At 52.7% G+C, this 21,404-nt stretch overlaps 1 protein-coding gene across 4 annotated transcripts in view; it reads left to right on the top strand.

The window, feature by feature from the left end:
• The first annotated feature begins 846 nt into the window (after positions 1-846).
• Positions 847-21,404, top strand: part of Camta (Calmodulin-binding transcription activator) — a 94,340-nt gene continuing 73,782 nt past the window's right edge. For all 4 annotated transcript variants that reach the window (XM_077677217.1, XM_077677216.1, XM_077677215.1 and 1 more), the window contains exon 1: positions 847-910. The gene's annotated coding sequence lies outside the window, so the exon portion shown is untranslated. The remainder of the gene's footprint in view (positions 911-21,404) is intronic.

Raw genomic sequence — 21,404 nt, 5'->3', positions numbered from 1 at the left:
GGGAAGTAGAACTGCCCTTTCCACTGCCTGCGGGAGGAGGGAAGAATGAGGCGAAGGGAAACAGTTGCTCCGTCTACACGTCGTCCCACGTACGTCCGTTTAGGCAAATTGCAGCCCTCGTGATTAGCCTGCAACTTGTACTGCATAAACAGGCCTGCGAGGGCTTCAAATCGAGTGCGGTTGGTGGTAGTACCAGAAACTCTGCAGCTTGTGATGAAGACTTAACTCCCGCAGAGCAGCAGTGAACATGTAAATTTGTGCGCGCCTAGTGAAGCGTCGCACATCTGGTGGTGGTAGTGGTGGCGGTGTTAATTAGCGGATGGACCTAGCCTTGCGTGGTGTGCCGGCAATCGCTCTCCCAGATCAGCACTTTTTTAACGCTATATATGCGCGGGAAATCACCACGAGTCACTGTCTTTCAATAATCCCATATACGTATCTAGGCGCATAATCTGATCTTATTATTGAGAGAGGACAACGTAATGTCAAAGCCAAAGGTTTACGGACCACAGAAGCAGCAATTTTGGGTTATTTCTCTGTCGCACGGCAGCTCGGAATATTATGTGCGGTATTTTTTTTTTTGAATACTTTAGTAGTTATACGATATCTCGTATGCATACCACAGTTTGTGGCCTGCTACCGGAAGATAAATAACCAAAAAGTGTCATTTACTTGGTCCGACAACTTATGCTCATGGCTGTACCTTAAGATCGCGCCTCCAACCGAGACGTTTTTGTCGTTTGATTCCACTCTTTGAACTAGCCGTGTTACCCTGTAACGTGCCATATCTAGAGAAAGCGTGTGGTGTATATGACCATTATGTTTTTTTTATCTTGTTCTAGGAAATTGCCGCCATCCTTATCAGCTTCGACAGGCATGAGGGCTGGTTGTCCCGGGAGGTGAAGATTCGGTGAGTACATGCTGACGCCGCCTTCTTCTTTCAACCCACGCTGTACTACACATAGCCTCCCTCCGGTGGTGGTGGATGTCCACACATGTACAATCTTCGTCAATGTTTTCTAGGCCAAGCCGAAAGTGCGCAGGCCGCAAAAAAGTCAGCGTACAAGCTTACGTGCCGAGCAAAGCTGAATCTTTTAAAGACGATAGTCTTTCTTGGGCTACTGACACGCAGAAATTTTGGTCTGTCTGCATGTATGTCTGTCCGTGACTTGATTCAACCAGCCGGCCAAAGTGAAACGAAATCTGCGCAATAGCCTGATATACTCACAGCCAAATCTAAACGTCTAAGTCCGGTGTCAATGTTTAATACTTGTAAACATTGTTGAACAAGAACAGGACATTACGCAAATATCAGGCATAAAATCAATACATAAGTAATATTTGCAATGTTCTTTTATTACTAAATTTATGGATGCTGTTTTTTGCGATAGCAAATGAAATACTACATCAGCTGCAGAAAACCGTCGCTTGCTGCTGCCCGTGCTCCTGGCGGTATATAAGAAATCAAGAGGCAACAGCAACGAAAGGTTCCACTGGATAGGTTCCACCTTCCGCTTGAAGCTCTGGTAGAGTAGGGCAACATGGTCTTACAAACGTTGTACTAGGGTGCCCCTATTCATGCGCGTCTTTGCCGCACGGCAGCGCTGACATCGAGGCACCCGACTTGGAGCAGTGGAACGCGGTAAATTTAAACTGACTTGAGCAAACCTCAAGCGTGTTGTCTTGAGAGGAACGCGACGGGAGAAGAACAGCATGAGATGAGAGTGGGAAAGAGAAGGGAAGCCTTTACTTGGCAGGGGCGCCAGTGGACTGTCGTATTTTTGTCGACATTTGCAACGAAAGGAGCAGATACGTGGCCATTTTTTTTATACTGGAAAGCTAGAGAAAACACCTTTCATTTTAAAATTATGAAAGATGTCGTAAAATTATTGTGCCAAATTTAAATGAAAAGCTTGTTCTTTGAATTATTTGTGGATCAGTAGACTTATTATTGGCCTAGAAAATTTTGACAAATGGTGTACGTACCGCGTCGACACGAAAAAAATTTTCGTCTCCAGTTTTTCGCGAATGCAGTGCAGCTGTCCAAAAGTTTGTGGGCAAAATATACTGAAATGGCCGCTAAAGCGACTGCGTAATTACGCCGAGTTTTATTTACTTGTAATTACTAAGTTCACAGCGAAGTTGTAAGCGTTGCGGAATTACTGCCTGCTGTCAGTACATGACCGTTTACAGATGGAGTTTTGTTACAGAAAGCGTGTGTAACACTTGCTTTATCGAAACTATCCCGAAACAAATTATATAACAATTAGCCGTTAAGACGGCTCTAATATTACGCCGAGATTAATTTACATAATTACGTAGTTCACAGGGGAGTTATAAATGTTGTGGAGTTCCCGTGTGGTGTCAATACAAGGACTTCCGCGGTAGGGAAACTGACGGCCCCACGTTTGTCCGCTACAATTAAGCTTTAGTCCGTCCATTTAAGTTTCATTCATCTTGCTACCTAGGAAGTGTCATTAATCGTAAACTACAAACAGACGTTTTTTTTTCAACAAAATGGATATTTGGGCTAGTTGGTGAGTGCTTATGTTGAACTGTAACAGCACAAACAGACGAAGGACACAGAAGACAGACACAGACGGAAGAAGGACACAGCGCACGTCTTGTTCATTCTCCTGTGTCCTTCGTCTATTCGCGCTGTAACACTTCAACATAAACGTGTTTTGTTTCGTGCATAGATGCGTCGATCGAGGTAAAACACACCACAGCTTGGCTGCTCGTCCTTCTTCACAGAATGGAAGGGCTGATGAAGTTTTTGTAGCTGCTTTTTCTTGGGGTGATTTCATCGGGGAAGGGTTTCTCGCGCCCTACGCTCCTCGACCCATGAAACGAAACGGGCTCATCTCCACAGTACGATGCGACTTTTTGAAGCTGTGCAGTGCATACGAGACTCGGTGAGAGAGCATCCTTGCTCTCTCGCACTCTAAGATTAACCGGCGCTTGGATTCCCGTACACTTTCTCTCTCGCTAATGAAATCGCTTTAACCAAAATAAGCTATGTGTCCGGTACGTGCGAGGCTCACAAAGGTCGTTTAGCTGGACGAGCGGCCCTGTCTCCGTTCACCGGCCTACGCGCATAAAAATAAAAGTCACGCCAGTAGGCGGACTCCGCGCTTTCCTTTGGTCTCCGTTTTCTCCTACAACTGTTGTTTTATACGGGGACCGGCAGAGACGCGCCTTCAGTCTACTAGCTCGTCACTCTTCGCACAGGCCTGTTCACCTCTAAACGGTGTTGCCCGTGCCGACCGCAGTAATGTGCCGATCGCTGCTATGCCCTTAGAAGGCGCGTCACCTTACCGCGATCGGCGGCTTAATTTAGCCACAAAGACGAGTTTCGCCGTACAGTTTTCTGGTCACTGTTTTTTTTTCCTCTCTTTTTTTACGGTTTGTTTGTGACAATGTTTGCCGTAGTAGTTCGTGTCAATTTCCTTCATGTTCCTCCGTACCCTTCGTCAACGCCTGGTACTTATCTTAGTTGCAACAGGGGCGGAGTGGAGTTATGTCATAGCGGGCACTAAAAGAGAGAGGACAAAAACGGACACCCGGAGAGCTAAAGATGGGGGAAATAATGATGAGGAATAATAAATGACCCGTCACTCGTCCGCGGTTTCTAGTCACTTACCCTTACTCTTCTTCTCCTTCTTCTTCTTCTTTTTTTGTGTTTGCTGTCGAGCGTATGTAGCTTGTGGGCTCTCACGACACTGACCGATGGGCTCGCGTCCCTGGTCCGACTTCCGCCACCAGCATTTCCACGGCGTGCTGTTTCCACTTCGTCGTTCGGACACTCCCAGGAAATCTAGGGACGGCGGATACCGAGGGTAGCAAAAACAAAAAAAAAGCAGATTAGCGAAAATCGCCCGAACGTGTGCCCAGCGAGCGCTCCCACCAGCCAACAACACGCGTGGATGAGGAAGAAAGATCGCCGGATATCGGATGTCTCGCTCTCTGCGGCCGTATCGCGTGGAACAGCTAGCTCAACGCCGCCTACTAAAAGGCCTCTGCGGCTGGTGAGAGTGTAAGTCGCAAGTTTAGCCTGAACCACAATTTCTGGCTGGCCCAGGTCAGGAGGCAATCGTCGCGAAATTAAAGACGTGCCCGGAAAACGTGGTTAATGGTTTGACGAGAGAAACAAAAGTAGGGATAAGTGTTTTGGCCTTGCTACAAGGAAGGCGGCTGCTGTGCACTGCACCTGAACTCTACGCGTAGTGAATGCGGTCCAACGTGGTTACGTAAACATAAAGCGGGCGCATCTTCGGTCGTATGCGTATCGTTCTTTCTGACGTTGTGCGGCGCTGCGTTATACATTCCGCGTCTGCCTCTGAGTATTGTGCCACCGCGTGTTCGGTAGCTATTGTAGCAAGGATGAATTCCGTTAGATGTCTTTTTCTCGCCGCTGGACGTTCTCTGTGAGCATTAGCAACCATTGAGAATCTGTTGTCGCCGCTGGGTTCGCCTATCCGATATACGTGTAGGCGGGCTAAGACGTTGTTCTGCTGAGCACGAGGACGCTGGTTCGGTTTTCGGCCGCGGCGGCCGCTTTTCTGACGGAGGCGAAAAGCAAAAACGCCCGTGTGTGCGAGATATCGGCGCACGTTAAAGATCCCCAGGTGGTCAAAATTAATCCGGAGCCCTCCATTACGGCGCGCCTCATCGCCTGAGTAGCGTTAGCGCGTTAAAACCCACAATAAATCAATCAATTATACCTGTTGGCGACATGCGGTGGTGCCGCCCACTATCACCTGACCATGCCAGGGAGGCTTTGCGTTACGCAGACGGGTATTTATTTATTTCGCTCGTTCTCTGCCTTAGCGCTGTTCTCAAACTGTCTGGAACCAAGAAGCTTCGAACCGATTTTGACCAACTTCAGCCATTTTCGCGCCCTGTTTCTTGGCCGCTTCAATCAAGGTGAATAACTCTTAAAGCGAAAGCTTTCTTAATGGCACCGATGGCGTCCTGTAAAAAAACTAATGCACTTCCCTATAGACCGGCTGGTAGACCGAAAAGCTCTGATAACATTCATGGACACACGGCGCGTGCGTGAAACCGAAATTCCGTTGTGTCAACACGGTTACTTGATAATCGCCAAAAAGCAACGGCTGTAGATAAGACAATACACGCATCGATCATGAAGGAGTACAATAGTATACGCTTATCTCATAGACCACGTACCGGTATACATTTAGATCGTTCGCTGATCTGTTTACTTAGTGCGCGAAAAATCGTCGTATGTGCATAGAGTTTCTTACAGTATACGCTAGAGAGGAATGTAGCGCTAGCGTCTATGCGGCTCACATCGGGGCCGTCTGTGTCGTCATGGGCGACCATTATACCGTACGCTCTCCTTACTTTCGACGTTGGCTTGGATTGAAACGTTTTAGTGGCGGTAAATTCTAACGCAGTGCGACAAAAATGCCAAGAAAAGTCCTTTGTTGTCATCATCATCATCATCATCGTCGTCGTCGTCATCGTCATCATGCTTAGGTCCACTGCAGGACGAAGGCCTCCCCCATTGACCTCCAACCGCTCCTGTCCTGCGCCACTCGAGTCAACAGTTTACCCCCGACGTTCCGTATTTCATCCCACCATCGTGTTATTGGCCTTGCCCTTCTTCTATACCCATCCCACTCTTTTACCCTAATTGTCCACCGGTTGTCGGTTCGTCTCACTGCATGGCCATCCCAAGTCCATTTATTTTTCTTTATTTCAAGTATGATATCTTCTACTCTAGTTTATTATCGGATCCAGGTAGCTCGTTTCTTGTCCCTGAGTGTTATTCCTAACATTATTCGTTCCACGTAATGTAGAAAGAACACACGCTGTTTTAAAGTTAAGGAAAATGGAAGTCAAGCGTGTTACTTTTAATGAGAGTCTGTCAGAACGGTTCTTTTGGCATATCAATGCGTAGTGAAGAAAGTAAACCCAACGAAACGCTTCTGTATCCAAATGGATGCCAAGCCCAAGCCAGCAGCACTGATCTTCCCATACCCCTTCACGCCGACATGGATTCCCAGCCGCAGTTTCCTCTCTAGCATACTTACTAAGGAACTCTATGCGCACGGGTTCGTTATTCGTGTGCTATTTAGCTCTTTGAAGGTTTCACGATCGATTGTACGCACTCGCAGCGAATATTGGGAGCACTTTCCGCGAAGGTATAGAAAGCTTTCGCGCCTCTTTTATAAAACTTTCTTTGGGAAGGGGTGATAGAGTGTTTTACATCTTGCGTCTGCGCTCGGATATATTGCAAATTGTAAAACAATTAATTATCACTTCCTGCGCAGGCGAGAGGTGGGGATGGAGGGCGGATATTTTTTTTTTTTTTCGGCCGCGTCGTATCGACACAGTCGTAGAGTTTGTCAACGTTCTGATATTCAAGCTGAGCGTAAGGAGATACTCGAACAGCCTCGCCCCCTGGTCACACTAGCCCAGTTCGGCGTTGCCAGCGGCGTGGCGCGCGTGGTCTAGTGGGTGCCCACCCCCTTCCTTGTCGCCCTCTTTCCACAAAAGCGACCTCATGTCGTATCCTTCCAAATAAATTACTTTATCAATAAATTTTTTGGCGTACAGGAATGGCCTCTGACCTCGCAGAACGGGCTTGGAGGCCGCCTCCTAGATCAAGCACGCGATATCTAGGAAATAAGACATTCTACGTTCAAAAAGCCACTAACACAAAATACAAGTTCGGTTCATTCCAAAGACTGCTTTATCACAATAAGTTTCCCGGCCGCGGCGGCCGCTTTTCTGATGGAGGCGAAAAGCAGAAACGCCCGTGTGTACGAGATTTCGGCGCACGATAAAGATCCCCAGGTGGTCAAAATTAATCCGGAGCCCTCCACTACGGCGCGCCTCATCGCCTGCGTTGCGTCGGCGCGTTAAACCCCACAATCAATCAAATCAATTTATCACAATAATTACGACGCCTCAACTTTGCCGCGAGTGCAGAACAAACAACCCAAAACAGGCAGTGGCCTAGCCAGAAATATTTTTCCTGAGCATGAGGTAGCGGGTTCGATTCCCTGCCGCGGCGGCCGCTTTTCTGATGGAGGCGAAAAGCAAAAACGCTTCTGTACGAGATTTCGGCACACGTTAAAGATCCCCAGGTGGTCAAAATTAATCCGGAGCCCTCCACGCCAGCGTTGCGTCGGCGCGTTAAACCCTAAAATCTATCAATCAGAAATATTTTTCGGAGAGTGTTCTATGCCACTGGCAAAAAAGAAAACACGAATTGGAAAGGTACCCTTCGCAAAAACTTATTTTCATTTTCATATCCAGTTTCCTTACCTTGTTTTTACATATTAATATACCAATGCGGGGTATGAACAGCGTGAACGAAAGAAAGGCCGCAATGCGGAGGGAACCCAAGGGAATAGCACCACTCAGAAAATTCTGGGGGGTGTTCTGACACCGAACACCCCCCCCCCCCCCTGGCTACACCCTTGAAAAAAGGAGAAGCAGTAGTGACGCATCACCAGTTTCTTGCCATCCAGTTTCCTGCCATCCAGTTTCCTGCCAGCCAACATGAATTCAGATGGACTTGATCGCGCGACTGGCGGGCGCGCCGATTGAAGTCACAGCCGAGAAACACAGCGGTGCGATTGTACGGTTGCCTCTAGTACCGTTGATACCACATTATTTCTAATTTGCAGTTAACACATTCATAACTCCGTTTTTAGTATTCCCCTATTGCGTTTATAGCCCCCCTGAACCCCCCTGAAGCGGTCAGTCTATGCTACGCCGCATGTCCCTTTATATGACCCTCTCTTTTTTCCCCTCTTTCACCTACTACTCTTCTTTCTACTACTCATCTGTCTTTCCCCGTTCCCCTTCCTGCAGAGTAGCATGTCGACGTACGCATGTTGGCAAACCTTTCTGCCTTTCCTCTTCTAATAAAGAGCTTCTCTCTCTCTCTCTCTCTCTCTCCTATTGCGTTAATGTTTGACGTTGTGTAGCACGACATTTAACGTCTCCCAATATTTCTCATCTTTTTTGTGAAAAATGTATTCCGGGGCTCGAATCGACTCGAGTAAGTTACGAAAGGCCAATTCTCTCAAATTAACCAAGGTTAATACGTTGTCCTAATGATTCCTTTACGATTTAACATAGGTTCGATTTTGGAGCATCCACAGTCTACATGCCTATATTTTGTTCAGGAGATTCTTAAAACGTTTCATCAAAATTTTTGGCTCTACGATGTTTATCATTGTGAGGAACACTAACTCAGGCAGACACGCCTCCGACAACAGTGACTCCGGGTGAATGGACTTCCCGTTATCTAGACTGCTCTCGAGCTTCACGTACCCGATTGCCTGAACGGTGTTCAAGGCACAGTCTCTCTACGAGAAAAAATTTTTTAGAGTGTGAGCAAGTTTTTAAAGCGAAACTTTATTACTTTCGTCCATCGGTTTGGCGGGGGATGCGCAAGCTAACCTTTTGACCGGAGACACACCCCCGGGCGACACACCCCTCGAAGCGCATCGCGTGATTCGCCGGGCCCGCTGTCGGCGCTGCGCTCAAGGCCTTGTTTTCAGTCGTTCTGCTCACGTAGGGGCGGCGGCCGCTACGTGAGCAGAACGCTGTGAGCTTTTGCTTTGCATATCCAAGGTTAGTTGAGCTAAGCCGCAACCATTGTTTTTTTTTTCTGTTTAACTTGAATCGTTATTGGGTCACTCGCTCGTGCTTTCGTGTCGCTCTTATCTGCGTTGCCGCCAATGACTGGCATGATGGACACGCCGGTCTGGTCTCGAAACAGGTATATTCCGGCTGGCTTTCGGGGGACGCTGTTAAAGTGCAAAGTCATCAATCAGCCTATCGCCGGCATTGCGAAAGCTATGGAAAGTCGCCAGTAGCACGCACCAATAGCGGTCTTAAAAATGTGAAACGCGATCTGCACACCTGACAAGTCTCACCATGGGTGCTCCTCGTCTTGCCGCACAAGCAGCAGCGCCATTTTCCATATTCTGGTGGTTCAAGGCGTCATTTCTATTGTGAAAGATGCCATGCTCATCACGACCTCTGCTCGTAACATTCAGTATACGTAAGCGTCGCCGCCCTGACCGAGGTACCAACCGCCATCATTATCACGAGTGAAGCCACGGGCGCCCACACACGGAAAGCTCTTGGTAATGTCATAACCAAAGCCAAGACGGACGAACAGTTTAAGTGGCACAAGTGAAGCTACGTCAGTCACTGATACTGCAGCCGGCCAATCAGGTTGCAGGTAATGAAAAAGGCTGGGAGGAATCGATGCATTCATCACGGCCGTCTTTACGCCTTATCTCAGTGTCCCCCCCGTAGACTGTTGGCGCTGCACTCTGCAGGCAGTAGGTGATAACGAGTCGAGAAATAACCACTTGACGATACCCTAGAGTTCGCTGCAGGCGACTCTTTCGGTAAAAGTGCCGCGCTCGCAGCGGCCTCTGCCTAACATGATCGGCTTTCGACCCAACCTATCCACTCAAGACGCCCTTATACAGTACCATCATGATTTCCACCAACACCCCCCGCAACAAGACCACACCTCTATTCTCTCACTGGACCTTCAAAAGCCTTTGACAATGCCTCACATCATAGCATACTTCAGGCAGTTTCATCCCAAAACCTAGGCCTACACTTCTATCACTATATCTATAACTTTCTTACACAACGTACTGCTACCATCCGCTTTGGCCATGTCCAGTCTGATCTTTTCCACATGCCAGACCGCGGAACGCCACAAGGAGCAGTCCTCTCGCCCATGCTCTTTAACCTCACCCTAATCCCACTTGCCCGCTCTCTCCTCACCATGCCCACACTACGCAGCACACTCTACGCAGATGACATTGCCCTGTGGGTTCACTCTGGCTCCGACCAACACATTGAAACCACACTCCAACACGGCCTCAACTAAGTCTTAGACCACATCGAACCTTTAACGCTCCAGTGCTCTCCACAAAAATCTGCTCTCCTAACTTTCACGCCCCCTCGCAGCAAGCCCCCTCCAAACCCCCCCCCCCCCCCCATCCAACTTTTTATACACTCTGACCCAATACCCCACACACAGCAACTTAGAGTCTTAGGCCTCACCCTAACACACAACAGATCACCCGCACTCACCCTCCAGCACGTAAAGAAATACGTTACCCAAACCACGCATCTCATTAGACGGATCGCCAGCAAACACCACGGCATCACGGAACAGGACCGCCTCCGTCTCGTACACAGTGTTCTACTGTGTATCTTGTACCACCGTATCTTGTACCGTATCTTGTACCTTGTACAACCGTATCTTGTACCACCTACCATACATTAACCTTACATCTACCCAACTCGACTCACTTGATGCCCTCCTCCGGAAGACGTATAGGCATGCACTCCTGCTTTCCCCATACGCACCAACACATAGCTTACTCGACCTCGACATACACAACATCATACGGGAGCACCTAGACGCCCACCGCGTCTCCCAACTCACGCGCCTTGCATCCTCCCCAACAGGGCACTACATTCTCAACTCTATAAACGCACTACCACCCACCATCCCAATCACGCCACTCCCTATTCCACCTCACATCCGTAACAGCATCCGAATCCGCCCAATTCCTCGCCACATGCACCCTACTTTCCATGCAGCCCGCCGATTAGCACGAGCCAACGCCCACGCCAAACTATACCCACCATCACCATGCACACTATACACTGATGCTACCCCCTACCCTCACACACCTGCACACTGTGTAGCTGTTGTTGGCCAACACACATCACCAAACGTCACAGCGGCTACCATCCTAACTAGCAACACAACCACGGTGGAGGAGGCAGCCATTGCCCTCGCACTCACCCAGCGCCCCACCCCCCCAATTCGTCCTCTCTGACTGTCAGCAGGGCATTCGCAATTTTATTCGCGATAACATCTCTCCCATGGCATTAAAAATTATCTCCAAAAATCCTCCATCCGACATCGTGACCCTGCTGTGGACACCAGCCCACACAGGCGTAGGCGCTAATGAAGTGGTGCACGTACGTGCTCGCGAACTAATTGACCGGGTCGCCATTTTCACTACGCCTACACGCGATGCCCCTGCAGGCAAGCCAGCCTCCCTCCTGCAATACAGGGGGGGAAACAACATCTTTACTCGCCGGCTAAAAGGTCACGGTGGCTCTCACTCCCTCGCTAGGAGGGGGGTGCCGGCCGCGACTGCTGGCGTGTGATCGCCGCCAGCGCAAACTGCGCGGCGGCTTTCTGTGCGTCCTTGTCCGTCTCGCGCACCGCACGCGCGAGATGGGGCGGTAGTATATTCGTTCCCGCTTCCGCGTCATTGCACTCCCACATCATGTGGGTCATGGTCGCCCTCGCGGCCCCGCACACCGCACACTGGTCCGTGATGTATCGTTCGGGCGTGACATGCACGGCCCACACCGGGGTCCACGTCGCTCCCACTTGGAGTTGTCGGAGGAGCGCCGCCTCCTGCCGGGTGAGGTCCGGGTGCGGCGCAGGGTAGCGTTTACGTTGCTCCCTGTGCCATTGTCGTCTCTGGCGTCGTTGTTTTCTTTGGCCGCACGAGGTGACGCGGCGCGCCGGCCGACGGGGCGTCCGGTTAGCGCCCTCGCCGCCCTGTCCGCGTCCTCGTTGCGGTTGCGAACGGGTCCCACGCTGCCCATGTGGGCCGGGAACCATCGCAAGGTTATCGGCGTCCGCGAGTCCAGGGCTCCGCACACCCTCACTGCGTTCACACACACTTGGTTCCTTGCGAAATTGGCGATTGCCTCCCTCGAGTCACTTAGCACCGTCGTGCATCCTCTGGCGGTTGCCGCCAGCGCTATGGCCGTTTCCTCCGCCTCCGTGGCCGTCTCGACACGCACGCTGCACGCCGCGACGACTCTGCCGGTGGTTGCTTGCACGACCGCCGCCGTGTAGGCATGTCGGCGGTTGTCGGGGTATCGGGCCACGTCGACGTACATGGCGCTGGCGTCGTCATCGTACGTCTCTGCCAGGGTGCGAGCCCTGGCCAGGCGACGCTCATGGTTCTCTGTTGGATCCATGTGCCGTGGGATCGGTGCGACGCGGATGCTGTCGCGGGCCTCGCGCGCCAGCGGCAGCCGCCTCTTGCTCTCCCGCAGCCTCGTTTCGTGTCCTACCGCGACAAGGATGGCCCTGCCCGTGCGCGTCGTTTCCAGTCTGGCTATCTGCGCCGTTGCTTGCGCCTCTATGATCTCGCTCAGCGTGTTGTGCAAGCCTAAGTCGAGCATGTTCTGTGTATTTGTGTGGGTGTATAAGCCCAGCGCAGCTTTGTATGCCCGGCGTATGAGAGCGTCGAGCTTATTGCGTTCGGCCGTGGTCCAGTTGTGAAAGGCGGCCACGTACGCCAGGTGGCTTATGACGAACGACTGGACCAGCCTCAGCGTGCTGCGTTCCTTCATGCCGGCGTGCCTGTTGGCAATCTTCTTGACGAGGCCGAGTGCTCGGCTTGCTTTGATTTGCAGTAGCTTGACGGTGTGAGCGTTGCGTCGGTGTTCGTGGATGTGTAGTCCGAGGACTCTGATGGTCTCTACCACGGGTATGGCCGACCCGTCACCCGTGCGCACTTGGATGTTTGCCGCCTTCCCGTTCTTGGGGCTTCGCGGGGCCTTCAGGATTAGTAGTTCCGACTTGGCGGGGGAGCATTGCAGCCCCGTTCCCTCGAGCTGGTCTTCGACCGCTTTCACCGCGCACTGGAGCGAGTCTTCGATCTCTCCGTCGCTGCCGCCCGGCACCCAGATGGTGATGTCGTCGGCGTAGATTGTGTGGTTGACGTTGGGGGCGGTGCCGAGGCGTTCCGCAACCCCGATCATCACCAGGTTGAACAGCGTCGGAGAGATCACCGCTCCTTGCGGCGTGCCCACGCTGCCCAACGTTTTCGTTGGTAGTTCTAAGTCTCCGGCCACGATGGTCGTTGTGCGTGCCGTGAGAAAGTCTAATGTAGGCAAACGTCCTCCTTCCCATGTTGAGGCGGGACACCTGCCGTAGTATGGCGTCATGGCGAACGTTGTCGAAGGCGCCTTTTAGGTCCAGGCCCAGGACGGCGGCGTTGTCGACGGATCTCTTATTATCAATAATATCGTGCTTGAGAAGCAGCATGGCGTCTTGCGTGCTGAGGCCCGCACGGAAGCCGAGCATCGTGTTGGGATAGTGCTCGCCGTCCTCGAGATACCTTTGCCATCGGTTAAGTAGTACATGCTCCAGCACCTTGCCCACGCACGACGTGAGCGAGATGGGACGCAGGTTCTCGATGTCTGGCGGCTTGCCCGGCTTGGGTATTAGGACCGTGCGAGCCTCCTTCCACTTGGGGGGTAGGGTGCCGCTCCGCCAGCACGCGTTGTAGAACGTCGTGAGCGTGGTGATGGCCTCGTCGCTCAGGTTTCGTAGTTCCTTGTTGGACACGCCGTCCGGGCCGGCCGCCGACTTGCCGTTGAGCTTTTGCAGGACCGCACGCACCTCCCACTCTTCGATGTCGGCGTCGAGCGCCTCGTTGGGCTCGCCCTCGTAGTCCGGTAGCGGAGTCGGCGGCGTGGCCGGCAGGTACTTAGCGTCCAGTCTGCGCCGCACCTCGTCGTCCCCTAGCTCCCTGCGAGCCTTTAGGAGGGTGCGGGCCAGGACGTGCTGCTGCTCCCCTTTGGTCTTACTCTCGTCGAGGAGGTGGCGCAGCAGCTTCCAAGTCCTACTCTTGTGTAACTGTCCGTCGGCCTCTTGGCATACGGCGTGCCAACGTTGGCGGTTGAGCGCTGCGCAGTGCTTTTCGATTTCCTTGTTAAGGAGCGCCACGCGCTTGCGAAGCGTTCGGTTGCGCTTCTGAGTTCGCCATCGGTGTTTCAACGAGTCGCGCGCCTCGATGAGGTGCGCGAGCCGGCTGTCTACCTCGTTGACTTCGTCCTCGGCTTCGAGCTCGGTGGTGGCCCTCTTTGCTTCCCGGCGGATCGCCTCCGTCCACCTCTCTATGTCGTCTATGACATCGGGTACGTTCGCGAGGTTGATCCGGAATGCGTTCCAGTCTGTGTGCTTGTGTGTGCGTTTGGGGCTCGCCCTGCCTTTTAACGGAACGGTTAGCTCGAGGAGACAGTGGTCGCTGCCGAGCGTCTCGGCGGTGTTTCTCCACTTCACCTTCGCGTTGTTACTGAAGGCGAGGTCCGGGTTGGTGTCCCGGTGCACCGACGTCGGGGCGTGTCTGGTCGGGATGGAAACGTCGTTGACGAGGTGGTAGCCGGCCGCTTGCGTTTCCGTCAGCAGACTCTTTCCTTTTGCCGTGTCGTGGCCGTAGCCCCATTCCGTGTGTGGCGCGTTAAAGTCGCCGCAGAGCAGCGTCGTGTGGTCTTCGGCAAGCCGCTTGAGCTTCCCCACGATTGTTCCGTATCGTTGTTGCGCGTACCGGGGTTTCGCGTATGCGTTGGTGACGTAGACGTGCTCCTTCTTGCTGCCGCGGCCTACCACCAGCTCCACGGTTAGGTGCTCGACGTTCGCGGTGTGCGCGAGCGTATGCTCCAGGCTTGTTATGCCTTTCTTGACGAACGTGCAGACCCCGCCGCTCACTCGGGCTCCGCGTTCCGGGCCCTTGGGGTGTGCTAGGGCGTAGGTGCGGTACCCCGGCAGTGTCGGGGCGTGTTCGCTGTGAGTCTCTTGCAGCAAGATCACGTCCGGTCGGCGTTCCGCTTGCGTTACGTATTGCGCGAGCGTCGCCTTCCTCCCTCGCAGGCCGTTGATGTTCCACTGCCATACGAGGAGGTCGTGTTGTTTCGGTTGCGTCGTCGTCGTCGTCATTACGGGGACGGTCTGGGTGACGGTGTTGTTGAGCGCGATCGCGACGTGAGCTTCTTGCACAGGGCCGCTAACATGTTCTCTATCTTGTCGGACCGGGCTTTGAAGCTCGACAGCATCTCCGCCTGGGCCGCTTCCACTGCCGATAGCCGGGTGTTGAGCGTATCAAACTGTCTATTGGTGGCGTCTTGGTAGCTTTGGAGCTCTTCCCTCGTTACGTACTGTTGCCGCGCGTCGTCTCGCGCCTTCGACTTGAGCGCGCGCCTCCTCTTGACGGGCTCGTTCTCGGCTTCCATGTCGTCGTGCATTGCCTCGACGTTTGCGCCTTCGTTTGCGGAAGGGTCGTCGTCTTGTGCGTCCTCGACCGGTTCGAGTGGTATCCTCACGCGCGAGCGGGCGGCCGTCGGTGGCGTCGTCCTCCCCGGAGAGGATGTCGGGGTGCTCGTCTCCGGCGACGATGGCGGTTGCCATTTCTCGAACACTTTCTCGAGCTTGCGGCACAGCTCCGCGATGGTATCCTCTTGGCGTTCCATTTGGGCCCGATGTCATCGCCGCCCACGTCACTTCGGTTGGCGGGTGCAGTTGCACTCTCCTATTTTCCATTGTTCCACTCGCTCGTGTTGACGCGGACATTGGCGTAGCTGCTGACGTCGTTGCCTTAAAGTTGCCGCCCCTCTGGCCCCGCGGTGTCGCGAAGGGGGCGTTCCCGCTTTGCAGCTCTGGAAAGTTCTCCGCCGTTTTGCGCGGGGGGGCTTGCTTTTGTTGCTTTACTGCTTCTTTCTGTCGTTGCGCGCGCTCCCCGCGACGCTGCGCCACCACGTGGGGAAGCTTGAAACGGTTCGTGCAGCCCGTGGCGCCCGTTGTGTGAGCCCCGTCGCAGAGTTTGCAATGGGGTCTGCACGTGGCCTCGTGGTTCGGCTCTGGCTCGCGCTTCCCACACGCCAGGCATACCCTGGTCTTCGGGTTGGGGCGTACGTCCGCGCGGTGTCCTAGCTTGCCGCAGCAACGGCAGAACTCGTGGTGTTGGCGATATAGGCTACATTTGACTATCATAGCGCCGTACTTGACGGAGTTGGGCACCTTGCTGCCATCGAAGGCCACTATCACTGTGGAGGTGTTACCTATCCTGTGCGCCTCGAGCGCTAGTGGGTTGGCCGCATTGACTATGTTGGCTTGTAAGTCCTGATACGATTCGGACGTATCTATCCCTCTGATAATGCCCTTTACGGTGCCGTCGGGGGCCGATACGTACGCGAACGTTTCGTATTCGGCGTTGCCTATCTGGAGTTGCTTTATCTGTACGTACCTCTTAGCTCTGTCGTCGCTGGGTGTACTGACAATAATGACGTTCTGTGTGGCGTTTGTGCAAATGGTGTCCTGACTCGACTCTTGCATGGTGGTCCCCGCGGCCTTAAAGATGGCCAACATTAGGCGCTTGGCCTCCGTGCGAGCTACGTTGAGTCCGCCTCTCGGGCGGAGGATAATTTTGGTTTCGCCGCGCGGTAGCTGCACGGGTAGGCGCGCTGCCTTGCTCAGTCGCGTGGTAACTTTCCTAGCGAAGCTAGAACTACTCTGATGCTGCTTTGAGGCTGCGGGAGAGGCAGAAGCCGGCTCACCCACTTTCGGTGCGGTGCGTCGGCGTAGTCTCCTTCCCGCGACGATCCAGCCCTCGTCTCCGTCGTCGTCATCGCCCTCCTCGGTGTGGCGCGGTGGCAAACTTTCGTTGGGGGCCGACATTTCCGCGTCGTAGATTTCCTCATCGTCGTGGTCTCCTTGCGAAAAATCAGTGCGCGAGGAGTCACGAGCACCGATCACCCTCGATCACCGGCGCCAGCCTCCTGCAATACAGGGATATTGCCCTGCACTACCGCCTTCTCCGCGGCGATACCCACCCCCGCACCCACACCTCTCCCCGGAGGCGGGCCACATGCTGCGCATCCTACTAACACACACCTTCCCACACAGAACACAATTAATACACAGTCATCCACACCTGTTTACTGACCCTACCTGTCCATCCTGCGGGGCACTCGACACTCACTACCATTCCCTCTGCGAATGCCCCGCAGACCCGTACCCCCCCCCCCCCCCCCCCCGTTCCCTCCCATCACCACTGGGAGCAGATGTTGCGTGACCCGGGGGAGTCAGGCCAAGTCCTGACCTCCTCCCGGGCCCTGGCGGTCGCGGCGGCCCTGTGGGCCTCCTCCACCCCCAACACCTGATCCCGATGGACGAAAAAACGTATTCCTTCCTTCCTTCCTTGGTGCAGAGTGCCTATATAGGACAGCGGGGTCAACCGACAACCGTGGCTCAAGTGCCCGAAATAGCGCTTTTTGCAGAATTCTCGCTACCGGGGCGTTTGTTGTCGTGGAAAGCGTCATTTTGTCGAACGCTTGTTCGTGGGATCCTCGCGTAGTTTAAAACAGTAATTTTTTTTCTTTTTTTTTCATAATTTTTCGGAAGTCCAGAGCGACGGCTGGCGTGTAACGCCCAACAGAAGGAGAAACACCGCTTGACACGGACATTTCGGCGTAACACAATAAGGTCACGCACATTTCAATGTGGTCTTATATCATCTCACCCGTCACAGTCTTGCTTTTCGCCTGCTCAGTCGTTTACACCGACGTTTGCACTTATGACCCAGCCTTGTCGTCGTAGCTCGTTCGCTGTCACGCCGTCTGGCCACCGCCGCAATCAGGCAGCGTAGAGGCGTAACGGACCCAAGCAGAGCCCCGTGGCGGAGCGACGTAACGGACCCAAAAAGAGACTGCGAAAAACAAGCAGTTTATATAATCATAACCGATCGAAACTCCTGAACTGCTGGCGCCTGCCATACATCTCCCCGTTGTTTAGCGAAAAAAAAAAAGGAAATTCAGGTACATTTGAGGCAAAATCTGTAAATAACCAGCAGCCGCCGCGTCCATTTAGTTAAGAACGCACGTTTGGGTTGGTTTTTGCGATAGTAAGCGAAAAAATTGGTAGTGGCTTAGCTCGGCTATGCTAGGATATACGTAGCGTGAGCTAAGGTTCAGCTAGTTATTCTTAGGTTTCCTGGTTGTCTAGGATTAGCTGATTATCATGCTTACTGCTGCTAAAACGATTTCCGATTCAATCCAATCCAATCCAGCCCAATCTGGTCCAGTCCAGTACAGTACAGTCACTGCTCCCCGCGCATGCGCAGCACGGTTCTCCAGGAGCCACGCGAAAGGGCTATCAAGCGGCTCCAACGCACCATCAGACTTGGCTACTACGCAACGGAGGCGCACAGCTGGGCACGCGCCGGTGCCAGTGCGTCTGCCGCGGCTATGACATCACTCCCTTGGAATGCGCAGACCGGCGAATGTGCAGACCCAATTCTCTACACACCCATACTCTACAATTCAGTTTAATCCAATCCAATCCAATCCAATGCTCCTCGCGCTTAAGAAGCATGGCCCTTCAAGGTCCACGCGAAAGGGCTCAACCTCGGCCAGTGTAGCTTACGCTACAAAAATTAAAGCCGTTCCACTCAACGTAAAAGCTGTCGGAAGTGCAGAGCAGTGATTCGCCATAATGGGCTGTACCGCCGTTATCCGCTTACTGCTACCAATGCTATTCAAATTTCCCGCCTTCGCAGTGATCGCGCGCCCCCTTCCTGAAACTGCGCCAGCGGGAATTCTAGGTTAGGTTAGGTTAGGTTAGGTTTCTCCCCGCACGTGCCGGCGTTGCACTGCAACATTTTGCATTTACTGTCGTAAAAACCAACCCAACGGGCGTCCTTAACTAAAGGAACGCGGGCTCTGCCGGTTAATTACGTTTATTTTTCCTCAAATGTACCTATAGTTTTCTTTGCGCTAAACAACGGGGAGATGTATGACAAGCGCAAGCGTTTCACGAGTTTCGAACGCTTATGACTATATATAAACCGCTTGGCTTTCGAAGCCTCTGGGGTACGCCGCGAACAACAGCGTTACCCCGGGACGCCGTCTTGGTGCTCTATATACTTTGGTCGAGCGAGCGAGCTAGGACGACAAGGCGAGCGCCTAAAGTGCTCTGCATTTTAAAAAGCGACCGCCAAGAACGACGCGTTCCAAACTGCGCAGTCAGGCTCCAGCACGTGCGAGATGAAAGCAAGCACAAAGAAAACAGAACTCCCGCCGTGCTGTTCCAGGCAGAGAGCGCAACGTGAAGGCGGTAAATTTAAATTGCATTGGACAAAACCTCTGTTGAATTCATAAAGAGAGCAGTGAGACAGGGATGGGAAGAGTGTAAGGGCGGTAGCAACGAGCGGATAACGGCATCACAGCCCCGCTGGCGGATTACTACTTGCTCTGCACTTCCAACTGCTTTCATGCTACGTGGAACTGCGTTATTTTTTTTTTTTTTGCTGTTCACTGACCGTTTTTATAAGTTCACCATGATAGGGGTTCGTTTGATTAAGCCCTGCGGTCTTGTCCATGTGTGTCGTCACAGCCGAGTTTCGAAATTGTTGGAAAGGATGGTGATAGGGAAATTAAACTTTCGTGGTCAACTTCTGTGTTAGAAGTTACGTGCAAAGTATCTCAACAAACTCAAAATGTAGCCGGCAGATTCTAGACTTCAACGTAATAAAATAACTAGGATAATGTCTTTTAACTAACTAGGATGGTGTAACTTGGATAGTGTCTTTTTAAATAGTGCATCATTTGCTACGCCTTGCTCCATAGCACCGACAGTTGAGCGGACCGCAGCACTTCTTGCGTTTATTCGTGGTACCTATGTGCAGCCAAAGTACTTAAACATTTGTGCAGGTCAGTGAGACAAAATACTAAGCAGGCAGCGTAGGTATGTTTGTTCGTCGTTGTGGCTGCAGCAATACCAGTTTTTCTAGGAACTGCGTGGGTGAGACTAAATTAAGCTGGATGTTTAAAGCACGCGGACAAACCTACGGCCCGACGAGCAGGCGAAATGGCAGAATAAAACCACCCTTTGAGGCGCGCATCGTTCAAAACAGGCAGCTTTGAGAGAGTTTGGTATCAACCCTTCTATATACGTGAAATGTCTGATTATTTTCTTCGATACAGCAGAACTCGCTGCTCGTTTTCATCGCGAAATTTCAGTGGCAGAATATATTTCCCTGTGTTGCAGGATTTGATAAATCACAGTTTGATATAATGGGATTTCGTTATAGTACTGTAGAATAGAGGAGTAAAAGCAGTAATAAGAACCGCGTGCAACTTACAAAGCCTTCTCATTTACCTCGTTTCTATTGTCCTTTCCGAGGCTCATCCTTTAAGGATTTCTTCCACTCTTTAATTAACTAGCCGTGTCGTGCATTGCAGGCATTTCCCTTGTTCCCGCTTAACACTGTCCGGCACAGCCTGCATCCGAGAGCCAAGTGTAAAGAGATTATGGCGACAGCGGACTGAGTGATTATCAGTTTGGTAACTCGATTACGGGACCTCCTCGCGTTCGACTCCGTCCTCAAGCAGCAGCAGACGACGCCGGATGCCGCGTCCCTTTCTTCCTGTTTGCCTCTGCATTCTTGCTGCTGGTCGTTAATAACAGCAGCCAGAGTTAATGCCGCCCGCTGTCCCGCCCTTTTTGCAACAGCGTCTGGCGTTAGCCGCGTGACTAGACAACGGTCTTGCGTACACTCCTTTTTTTTTTTTTTTTTTCGTGCTTTGCCCGCAACATCCCGACCGTTGCGTCCTTCCCCGAGCGTCATTATTTAGTCCTTAGCGAAACTTTGGCTCGGTATAGTGACACGTGCATCGTCCTGCGGTTTTTGTTTGTTTACTTTGTTATCTCCCCTTTGATTCCCCCGAGCGGCCGTGGACTTCCCGGTTGACGCGGGACCCAATGGGAGAGGGCGCCTAATAAAGTGACGTCGTTCGTTACGTCGCCAGACTCCTCCCCCATTGGCGGCCCCATATCGCTTTAAAACGTTGGGCACGTTCCCGGCTAATGCAGAGACGGAATTCGGCCAAGTGATTGGAAGTTTCCCGAAGGAAGGCGCGAATTACTTACTTCCTCCGCGCTTTGTGCACGCACGCACGAACACGGGCCGACAAGCGCGCGCTCGCACACACACCCACGCACGAGCAGATTCCTGATTCGTGTCTCGTTCCTTGTATCTGCCCGCGCTTAATATCTGCTTTGTTCTCCGGCGCTCACAACTTCGCCTGGCTTCTTCTGGCGAGAACCATCTTCTTTTTTGTGTGTGTGAGCGCGCCGCCGCTTCGAAGCGTAAGCAATCTCCCGGCGTTGCGTAAACGATGATTATGGCCTTATTGCCTTCGGGCTGGCGAGGCTCAATGAGAAACCTCGTTAGCCGTCATCAGGGCCGACGCGCTCCGTGGCGCGGTGCGTGGGCCAGCCGGGCCCTTCTGCGCCGACGAAGGGAGAGCTGTAGGTGCGAAGGGGGTGCTGAGCAGCTCGTCGCCTTCTTGTTTCCATGGCGTAATTACGGGCCAGTTTGGGCGCCCAGAGCTCATCTCGGCAGCTGCTCTGTCGCTATCTTGCCAGCGCGTTTCATCTACTGTTGCTCACTGGCTTCCACCCCCTCCCCGTTCATTTTTTTTTTTTTTTGCGTATGTGTATGTACGCGTGTTCGCACGCTGAGCTGTCCGGATATTACACGAGCCGAAAGTAGGGCATGAAA

Source organism: Haemaphysalis longicornis, unplaced genomic scaffold (assembly GCF_048455015.1).
Source record: "Haemaphysalis longicornis isolate Haplotype H1 unplaced genomic scaffold, Haemaphysalis longicornis Haplotype H1 scaffold_7, whole genome shotgun sequence".
In the NCBI taxonomy this organism is placed as follows: domain Eukaryota; kingdom Metazoa; phylum Arthropoda; class Arachnida; order Ixodida; family Ixodidae; genus Haemaphysalis; species Haemaphysalis longicornis.
Note: the sequence above shows the minus strand (reverse complement) of the source record. Positions and strands in the feature narration are given on the sequence as shown.